Below are 10,525 nucleotides of genomic sequence, written 5' to 3'. Positions count from 1 at the left end.
CCAGGATCTGGGACCCCGGACCCCCGACCCGGACCCAGGATCTGGGACCCCGGACCTAGGATCCTGGACTCGAATCCCGGGGCCACTGCGGGCTGTTCACTGGTGAGGATCGAGGTGAGGTGGGGAGGAAGTGGGGAGGAGCAGGAGGGGGGAGGGGGCAGGAAGAGGGGGAGGGGCGGGGAGTGAGGAGGAGGGCGGGGTCAGGTCGCAGGACCTGCCTGGAGCTCGGGCGCCGCCACTTCGGGCAGCGAGCGCGCTGGGATTCCGCCCGTCCGTCCGCCCGCGCGCTGGGATTCCGTCCGTCCGTCCGTCCGCGCGCTGGGATTCCGTCCGTCCGCCCGCCCGCGCGCTGGGATTCCGTCCGTCCGTCCGCGCGCTGGGATTCCGTCCGTCCGTCCGTCCGCCCGCGCGCTGGGATTCCGTCCGCGCCCCCCACATCTCAGCGCTGGCCCGGAGAAGGCCAGGCCCCCCGGCAGAGGCGCAGCTCCTCAGGGTGACAAGTCTCGGGGTCTCTCGGAGCACCCCGTGGCCTCTGCGCTGAGCCGCGACGCTGGTGTGCGGTCAGACCGCGGACTGCACGCCTGGAGACCGCGCGACAGGATGTTCAGGAGTGTGGCCGAGAATTCAGAGATGTCGGACAACAGAACGCAGGCCTGCAGAGTCGGCTGCGTCGCACTTAGACTTGCTAGAGCTGCCAGCGAGTCGTGAGACTTTGAAAACCACCCGTGGAGAGAGCGGTGGTCTGCCAGGACGGCGGCGGCAAGCCGGTGGCGGCGGGTTTGGAAGGCTGGGCCTGTGCCCGCAGCAGGGCCGCGGGGCGGGGCGGGGCGGGTGGCGGCCCGGGCCGGGCAGGAGGGGTCGGGCTGCCGGGGGCCTCCCTGTGGGAAGTCCTGCCCTCTGCAGGTGTGCCAGGCTTTCTGGCTTCCCCTTTAGCACGTGTCAGGAGGCCTCTCTAAAGCTTTGCTCTGCCGTCTCACAGCCTCCAACTCCGGAAGCTAAATGAATCTCTTCTGTTTTAAGACAACCCAGACTCAGGTATTTCATCATATGAGCAAAATACAAAGAGCTACAGGGGCTTACTTCATTGACGTGTAGATGAGATGCCCGAGCCCAGGAATGTCTCTATCAGGAAGGATAAATTTCCCAGAAGAATGGACTGATATAATATGACAGCCAATGCAAGTGTTGCATAAAACACTAGGAGTGCAGAGAACAGCCCAACAGCAGAACCTAAACAGTGGACGGCTAACCATTGAATAGAAGGAGGAACATGGCAGTTACCGTGTTCTGGGGTCTTTTTATTTAAAGAGGAGTCAACATATTATTAATTAGGTTTGAAATTTCAAGTGAAAATGTCAGTTATTCAACAGAAAAACAAGAACATATAATTCTAGCTAGCAGATAGGAAAACACAATGCAAAAAAAATGATAATAAAAGTTAGTGGTGGCTCACACCTGTAATCCTAGCTACTAAGGAAACAGAGATCTTAGGATCTCGGTTCAAAGCCAGCCCCAGCAGGAAAGCCTTTAAACCTCTTATTTCCAATAAACTACTCAGAAAACTGGAAATGGCTGTGTGGCTCAAGTAGTAGAGCACTAGTCTTGAGCTGAAGAGCTGAGGGACAGCACCCAGAGTTCAAGCCCCACAACCTACAAAAAAATTTAAAAATAGAAACAATTAAAAAACTAAAAGGCAGTAGAGAATAGGAAAGCCTGGCTGTGTTGAGCATGCCTGTAATCCCAGCCTCCTCCCTCCCCAAGAAGTGGGGGTGCAAAAATCGCAAGGTGTAGGCAAGCCTGGGTTACATAGTAACAAACTAACAAGTCCAGAGGCTGGTGGCTCACACCTGTGATCCTAGCTGGGCCCTGAGTTCCAAGCCCCAGGACCCAGAAAAAAAAAATAGACCAGAGAAAAGAGAGCCCACAAAAACGACTGCACAAGAATACCTTCTCAGAGATTCACTGACTGAGAGATAGTGGCTAGAAATGTCACATGACATAGTTTAATTCTTAAAAACTGGAAGCCTAGCAGGGGGAACAAGACTGTTACTTTCTTTTTAACTTTCTGTATTCTATCATGTGGGTCCTAGGGCTTGAACTCAGGGCCTGGGTACTGTCCCTGAGCTATTTTACCCAATACCAGCACTCTGCCACTTGATCCACAGCTCCACTTCCAGCTTTTTGGTAGTGAATTGGAGATAAGAGTCTCATGGATTTTCCTCCTCAGGCTGACTTTGAACCATGATCCTCAGCTCTCAGCTTCCTGGTTAGCTAGTATTTCAAACGTGAGCCACTGAAGCCCGGCACAAGACTATTTCTGATCCATGCTTCTGAGGACCGCCCCTGGAGAGAAGCAGGGATCCGCTGCAGATCATCTGGGAAGAAAGCTTCCAGTCAGGGACAAGGTGGAGAGTCTGCAGGTTTGGGCAGGTACAGACTCAGGACCACATCATGCTAAAGCAAAGGTAAGCCAGGCACTGGATTTTCCTCAAGAGAAATGTAAACCCAGCCTCAGATCACCTCACACTCTGAGTGAATGAAGACGGCCACAAACCCAGCTACCTCCCAGAAGAGCAGCTATCCCCTGTTGGAAGGTTAACCAGAAGTCCTCAGAACACAAGGCTGGAATAGGTCCTGGCTCAGGAAAAGATGGTCAGCTGGGTGCGGTCAGGACAACTCACAACCTGGAATATGTACTGTTTACTACTCAATAAAATCCAGCAGTGACACACTGTCACATCAGTGAGTTTCTGCCTTTTGGTTAATTGGAAGAATCTGAATTCTACCAATGACAATTTCCAAAGGTATTACGTGGCATGATGGGTAGGAGTGAAGATGTTCTTTTGAAATTCAAGTAGTTTGAGGTGATAGGTAATCATGTCTGAACCCAAATTGGCTCTGGAAGCTAAAATAACATGCAATAACAAGAGTAAGAAAAAGTAAACAAGCAGGGCACCAGTGGCTCACGCCTGTCATCCTAGCTACTCAGGAGCTTGAGATCTGAGGATCAAGTTCAAAGCCAGCCAGGGCAGGAAAGTCTGTGAGATTCTTATCTCCAATTAACTACCAGAAAACCTAAAGAGGTGCTGTGGTTCAAGTGGTAGAGCACTTGCCTTGAGCTGAAGAACTCAGGAACGGCGCCCAGTCTCAGAGTTGAAAGCCCATGACTGACAAAAAAATGAACAAAGAGGGGCTGGGAAGATGGCTCAGTGGTAGAGCACTTGCCTTGCATGCATGAGGCCCTGGGTTCGATTCCTCAGCACCACATAAGCAAAACAAAATAAGCCAGAAGTGGCGCTAGAGCGCTAGCCTTGAGCTGAAGAGCTGAGGGACAGCGCCCAGGCCTCACAACCGGACCCTCCCCCCAAAAAAAAGAAATAAGAGAAAGAATGAAAGGTGGAAAGACAGGAAGGCACAGGACCAAGAAATCATGTGACGACGTTGGGCGCTGGTGGCTCACTCTGTAATGCTAGCTACTCAGGCTGAGATCTGAGGGTCTTGGTTTGAGCTCGGCCTGGGCAGAAAAATCTGAGAGACACCATCTCCAAGATAACTAGCACAAAGCAGGACTAGAGGAGTGTGTTCAGCTGGTATAGCACCAGCCAAGCAAGCTTTAGGGCCTGAGTTAAAACTCCAATACTGCAAAAATGATAAATAAGCAAATAACTAAGAGGCAACATCATATCCTCACACCAGTGGCTCACGCCTGTCATCCTAGCTACTAAGGAGATTGAGATCTGAGGATCATGCTTCAAAGCCAGCCTGGACAGTAAAGTCTGTGAGACTCTTATCTCTTCACCAGAAAACCAGAAGTGGTGCTGTGGCTCAAGTGGTAGAGTGCTAGTGTTGAGCTGAAGAGCTGAGGGACAGCGCCCAGGCCCAGAGTTCAGGCCCCACAACTAACATTTAAAAAAAAAAAAAAAAGGAGGCAACATGGTGAAGGGTGTGTGTGGCAGCGCACCTTCAACCCTAGCACTACAACTCCTGAAACGGGCAGATTTGAGTTCAAGACCTGGACTACATAGCAAGACCTTGTCTCAAAAAAACAAGAGCTCAGCTGGGCTCTGGTGGCTCACGCCTGTCATCCTAGCTACTCAGGAGGCTGAGATCTGAGGATCGCAGTTCAAAGCCAGTCCATGCAGGAAAGTCTGTGGGACTCTTTTTTTTGGGGGGGGGGTCCGGTTGTGGGGCCTGAACTCTGGGCTTGGGCGCTGTTCCTCAGCTCTTCAGCTCAAGGCTAGCGCTCTACCGCTTGAGTCACAGAGCCACTTCTGGCTTTTTTGCTTATGTGATGCTGAGGAATCAAACCCAGGGCCTCAGGCATGCAAGGCAAGCGCTCTACCACTGAGCACCTTCCCAGCCCTGTGGGACTCTTATCTCCAATAAACCACCAGAAAACTGGAAGCAGTAGAGCGCTCACCTTGAGCTGAAGAGCGCAAGAACAGCACCCAAGCCCAGGGTTCATGCCCCACGACTGACAAAAAAGCAAAGCAAAGAACCTTTGCCACCAACCCCTCTGCTGAGGACATCTTGCAGCAGAAACCCTTGCAATAGAACCCCAGCCAGGCCCCCGAGCAGGGAGGGCTGAAGAGGGCAGAGCTGAAAGCTAATGGCTGGTCTGTAGCAAGCCTAAATTTTGCTCTTGACCTGCATGGCTTAACAGCATCCAGATATGTGAAGGTATTGGTAGGTCATGAGACATTGGACAGTGGCCTCTGATAGAGAACTCCATTGTCCTAGCCCCGAGCCTGTAGCTGAGACCCAGTACCTGGGACTTGGCAGGTGTGATTGGATTAGGAGGCTTCAAGTGGGAGATTATCTGGGATCATCCAGTAGGCCCTAAACTCATCCGTGAGCTTCTAGAGACGGCAGGGGGAGGTTGACACAGGAGAGGAGTCTCCAGTGACCAGAGAAGATTGCTGCAGCTGGGCCCCGCGAGGGCTGTGAAGGGAAGGCGGGTGGCCTAGCCAGGCCTCTGGTAGAGAGGTGCTTCCCAGGAGGGGATGCTTTTACTGCCTGGCAGGGCACCATTGTGTGAAGATGAGGCCATCTGTTAGCTAGGGCATCCTGGCTAAGGTGACTCGCTGGAGGATGGCCAGATGTGGGCCTCCTGGGCTCCTCTTGTGCCAGGGTCCTCGGCCCAGGGGATGGACCTCAGCAGCTGTTCCCTGAGCACTACTGTGGGATACCAGTCACCGAGCCGCGCACATGGTCTGCCAGCTCCCACGTTTTTCACCCTGTGACCTCCCAGGCTAGGGACCTGGGAGAGGCATTTCTCCCCAGCACCCCAGATTCTGCGAGGAATTAGGCAGGGAAGACACCCGTTACGGCAATGGGCATGCCGTAATGCCCAGCTTGCCCTGTCCCGAGAAGGCCTAGCTATGAGCAGCAGGGCGGGGGGGGGGGGTCAGCCTCTGCCTCCAGGAAAGCCCAGCAGGTGGCTCACGCACAGGCTGGGAGCCTGGCCCAGTGTGCTGGAGAGGTGCCCAGGCCATCATGGTAGGAGCCTTGGGGGCAGTGTGAGGGCACCTGTAAACTTTGGGAGTAAAATTTGTAAACAAGGAATAAGTTCTCAGCAGAATACAGAGAGAAATGAAAGACATTGGATATTAGGTGTCCAATGAGTGTATTCATTCCTTGAATAGAATCCCATAGTGCTCCTAAGAAAGAGAGCTTGGGAATTTCCCTGCAGACAAGAAGACAAAGTTCCCTGTTCTCAGGGCAGCCTGGAAAAGCCTGTGTCTCCTCTGGCAAAGGCAGACCATGCTGTGCACCTCAAACCAGCATGGAACAGCACAGACGCTCATGTCTGGAAGGGAAACATGCCCGCTGTGGGCCAGATATCCCTCATACTTCAATTCTGTCAGACTTAATCAGGGACCTGGTAGATGGGACTGCAGCGTCAGCCCTTAGCCACAGGAGACAATCTTAATTTTTCCCAGGTAAAAGAACAGGCCCAACTGGGCTTTTATTTGCTCCCCTTGTTTTTAGGGGTTTGTTGTACCTGTCCTTACTCATCCCTTTTTCCGTCTTCTAGGCTGTTAGCCCTTCTGTAGGTTTTAGCTATCCAAAGCTGAGGACTTTCAGTTCTCTGGCTGATCAGAGGAAGGGGTAGGGAAGGAGCCTGTGCTGGAGCAGGGTGGTACTTTCCCCGTTTCCCTTCTGCCCTCCATAATTAGTCACTTCCTACACAGAAATCCTATGTCTGTCTGTCTGTCTGAGAGGTACTGGAATTGGAACTCAAGAGCCTACACTACGAATCCACAGCTCCAGCTCTTTCTGGAGCGGGTTGTGTTGGAGGCGGGGTCTCTTTCTGCCTGAGCGTGCTCCTGGACGGAGTTCCATTCTCCACACCCAGGGTTGTCAGGTGGCGGAGGCTCCCAGCAAGCCAGCTTCTCCCGCAGCCTTTCCCGGCCGCCCCACCGCCGCAGCCTCACAAACAGCCAGGACGACAGCATGGCACCGGGTGGGGCTTTCTTCCCTTCAGCACAAACCTGGTTTGTGTCTGTCGATGGCTCTCTCTGCCCTTTCTATTCCTTGTCTGTCCTGACTGTCCTCACTGTATTTCTTATTTTGTGTTTTTGATGCTGACCTTTGACCTCAGGATGGCCAGTTTCTGACAGTAAGTTGATTCCCTTTGCCATGAACACCAACCGGAGTTGAGCATGAACTTCCTGTAATGGTCTCTACAAACCAGCACTCTCCCTGCCTCTGTCCCAGCCAGGCCGACTTTGATGCAGGGAAGTTATGTGGGCCATCCACTCCTAAAGCCACTGCCTCACCCAGACCTTCCCAGAGAACCCCAGTAAAGGCCTGGGCATGCCAACTCCTATGTCTGCCCCGCCCAAACCAGGGCCCCACGGAGCTGGCCCAGAGCTGGCCCTGTGCCGCAGAGACCGTCTCCATGGCCACGGACTGTCTGACTGGAACCTGCCCCACAGCCCTCATCCTTCAAAGTGGATGTGGGGCCAGCGGGGAGGAGCAGAGTTGACAGACGGTGAGAAGGAAGGCCAGGTGTTGACAAGTCTGGAGAGCTGGTCCCAAGAGAGTGTGGACATCCTAAACGTAGCCACAAAAGCTCAACGACCACAAGGAGCTGGCAAAGAGGACAAAGGTCCCAGGAGCAGCCCAGGTCGCGTGCCATCATTCGCTTACTCACAGGGTCATAGATCTCTGTAAGCTTCCCCGAGCTGTGCGACCATCCCACCATGTATAATCACACTCTGTCACCAGCTTTCTGGTGCTAGAGAAGCCATGGGCATTTTAGGGACCCGGCCAAAGGGAAATTGAGTCATGGACACATCAGTTAGGGCTGGGAAGAATCTATTTGTGTTCCTCTCAGCCACTTCCTTTCATGCTGGAGCAAAGGCCAGGCATCCTGGTGGGAAGTCGGCTTCCAGGAACAGTTCAGCCACAGAAGACCAGGGATGACTCACAGGGCTCGAGTGACGGGCGTGCTGACGTGAAGCAAGCGCTGACGTGTCAAGGTGACATGAGGGCACAACACCAGAACGACAGGGACAGAGAGCCTGTGACACCTCACCTCAGGGAGGCCAGCTCAGAAGCTAGTTTGCAGATGGGAAACCAGGCTGACTTCCTCCCAGCTCTGAGAGAGATCTCACCATGTGCATCCTGTAACCTGCCGTGAAGATCAACATGTACGAGGTCCACACCATGAGTCACATCTTGTTTTCAAAGAGCCATGCTTGAGAGGCTCAATTGTCTCCTTTCTCCTTGGAAAAATAATACTTCAAAATTATTATAAGAAGAGACAACAAAAATGTAGCTAAGCCAGACACAGGGGCTCACACCCATAATCCTAGAAACTTGGGAGGCTGAGGTCTGTGTTAATCAAGGACCAGAATCAAGTGACCAGGCTGGTGGAATCTGACTGTCCCCTGTCTGCACAGCCACAAGGCAGCAAATAACCAGCACCACTCTCTCAGACCAGAACACACTGCAGAGTCCAGAGAGCTCCTACCCATCAGGAGAAAAGGGCCAGAGCACTGACAACCTCACAAAAGAGCTGCAGGAGACAGGGGGCTGTGGCCAGTGAGGATGCTGGAGGGGAGATGAGGAGGACAGGATGGACCATGACACCCTGAGGGGAGATGAGGAGGTCAGGCTGTGCATGATGCTTTGCCATTCCTACTATATAGATCTTGGAATGTGAAGCTGAGTTCCAGCATTGGCAAAACTGGCAGCAGAGAGAATCTTCCGCAGAGCTGATATAGATTTCTACTTCTGTTTCAATGTTCTGAAAACTGGCGTTATCTTCTAAAGTGAGTGTAGCATGTTCTGTCACCTCTTGTGTCTGTCGAGTGGCAAATGGATATAGGGTATATGGTTTCCAGACATCGAAGCATCATTTTTAACAACTCAGGGTCATAGCCGTGAGCCCATTATAAAACAGTAAGAAGTAGATACACAACCTTGCACGGGGTGCCAATTAAGAGACCAATTCATGGCAGCAGTTAAAAAGCCTGACCTATGAAGCTCAGAGGCAAAAGAAGACAGTCACCAAATACTGTACATATGCACACTGATTCCAACTCTGATGCTGATGATTCTGTGCAATTTGGGTCCATGGTAAGTAACAAAGCACCACAGGACCTGAACCACAGAAACATATCTCATGGTCCTGAAGGCTGAACTTGGGATGGATATGTTGGGGATCCAGTTCCTTCTGAGTGTCCCAAAGAGAATTTGCCCCATGGCTCTTTCCTGCTCCAGGTAGTAGCCAGCAATCCTGGCCTGTGGAACCGTCACAAGTCCTTGTGTGTCCGCAGTGTGTGTCTTTGTCCAAACTTCCTTTCAAGGACACCAATACTGTTGGACTTTAGGCTTAGCCTGGTGTCATTTTAACCTGATTATCTCTGTAGTGCTGTAGCTCCAAAGGTCACTTTCTGTGGTACTGAGGGCTAGGACTCCGACGTGTGAGCCTGAGGCACAATGGCGGATGGTGTCTTTGCTGGGAAGGGCTGAGGGAAGTGAATAAGAACCACCCTTACCATAACCTAACTGTGCCAGTGTACTGTGCTGTCTTGTTGCTCCCAGACCACGAACAAGGAAGGCCTGCTCATGAACCTCTCAGGCCACGGGGCTTAGCTATGGCTTAGTTGACAGTGAGAAACCTCTAAAACCGGGGGACCGAGAGCCGTAAGTAGACTGCCCAAGGGAGACCGTATCTGAGAGCTGACGCCAATGTGAGGACAGGCTGTGCTCAGACACATGTGCATCTGCATCTTCTGCAATAAGCCTGTTGTTTCAGGAAGTTTGCAGGAGGGTCTGATGGCAGTATTGTTTGCTGGACGTTTTAATTAACATACTGGATCAGAAAACAGTTAAAAGTTTTGCAAAAACCATCAGATATGCCGGGCGCTGGTGGCTCACACCTGTAATCCTAGCTACTCAGGAGGCTGAGATCTGAGGATCTCGGTTCAAAGCCAGCCTGGGCAGGAGAGACCGTGAGACTCCTATCTCCAATAAATCACCAGAAAACCGGAAGTGGCGCTGTAGCTCAAGTGGTAGAGTGCTTGCCTTGAGCTGAAGAGCTGAGGGACAGCACCCAGGCCCAGAGTTCAAGTCCCACGACCGACCAAAAACAAAAAAAAACAAACCATCAGATATGAGTTTTTCTTTTAAAGATGACTTTCAAAGTGCAGCAGGACAGTGCACTGGCTGCACTGGACATGAATGTGAATTATGCAACTTGTGATGGAGGTAGGATGAGGGAACGGATGTTACACAAAAGGAAAGGTACTTTTTTTTTTATTTCTGGGTCCGGTTATGGGGCCTGAACTCTGGGCCTGGGCGCTGTCCCTCAGCTCTTCAGCTCAAGGCTAGTGCTCTACCACTTGAGCCACAGTAACACTAACAGATTTTTCTTTTTCTTTTTTTCTGCTTATGTGGTGCTGAGGAATCGAACCCAGGGCCTCAGGCATGCAAGGCAAGTGCTCTACCACTGAGCCACCTTTTCTTTTCTTCTGTTGGTCATGGGGCCTGAATCTAGTCCTTGGCGCTGTCCCTCAACTCTTCAAGAGCTCAAGGCGAGCGCTCTACCATTGAGCCACAGTGCCACTTCTGGTTTTCTGATAGTTTATTGGAGATGGCAGTTTCACGGCCTTTTCCTGCCTGGGCTGGTTTTGAACCGTGATCCTCAGATCTCAGCCTCCTGAGTAGCTAGGATTACAGGCGTGAGCCACTGATGCCGGCCGAATACATTTCTTTTTTTGAACAATGTCATCTCCTCCTTTGCTTATGCTCAGTTTGCACTTGCTCATAGACGGGAAGCCTCTGCCCACGAGTTACACAGTTCATTTTCCACACAATATATACTGAACAGCATGATTGCATTTGCTCACCCTTTCTCCCTTTGCCCCCTAAAAAAGAAAAACAAAAAAACCTCAAACCAAAAACAAACACCAGGGCTGGGAAGGTGGCTCAGTGGTAGAGCGCTTGCCTTGCATGCCTGAGGCCCTGGGTTTGATTCCTCAGCACCACATAAGCAAAAAGAAAAAAGCCA

General features: G+C 51.9%; 1 protein-coding gene across 1 annotated transcript in view; it reads left to right on the top strand.

Moving 5' to 3' along the window:
- Dgkq (diacylglycerol kinase, theta 110kDa) overlaps positions 1-10,525 on the top strand; it is a 24,454-nt gene that overhangs the window by 970 nt on the left and 12,959 nt on the right. The window lies entirely within an intron of this gene.

Source organism: Dipodomys ordii, unplaced genomic scaffold (genome assembly GCF_000151885.1).
Source record: "Dipodomys ordii isolate 6190 unplaced genomic scaffold, Dord_2.0 Scaffold71, whole genome shotgun sequence".
Classification (NCBI taxonomy): domain Eukaryota; kingdom Metazoa; phylum Chordata; class Mammalia; order Rodentia; family Heteromyidae; genus Dipodomys; species Dipodomys ordii.
Note: the sequence above shows the minus strand (reverse complement) of the source record. Positions and strands in the feature narration are given on the sequence as shown.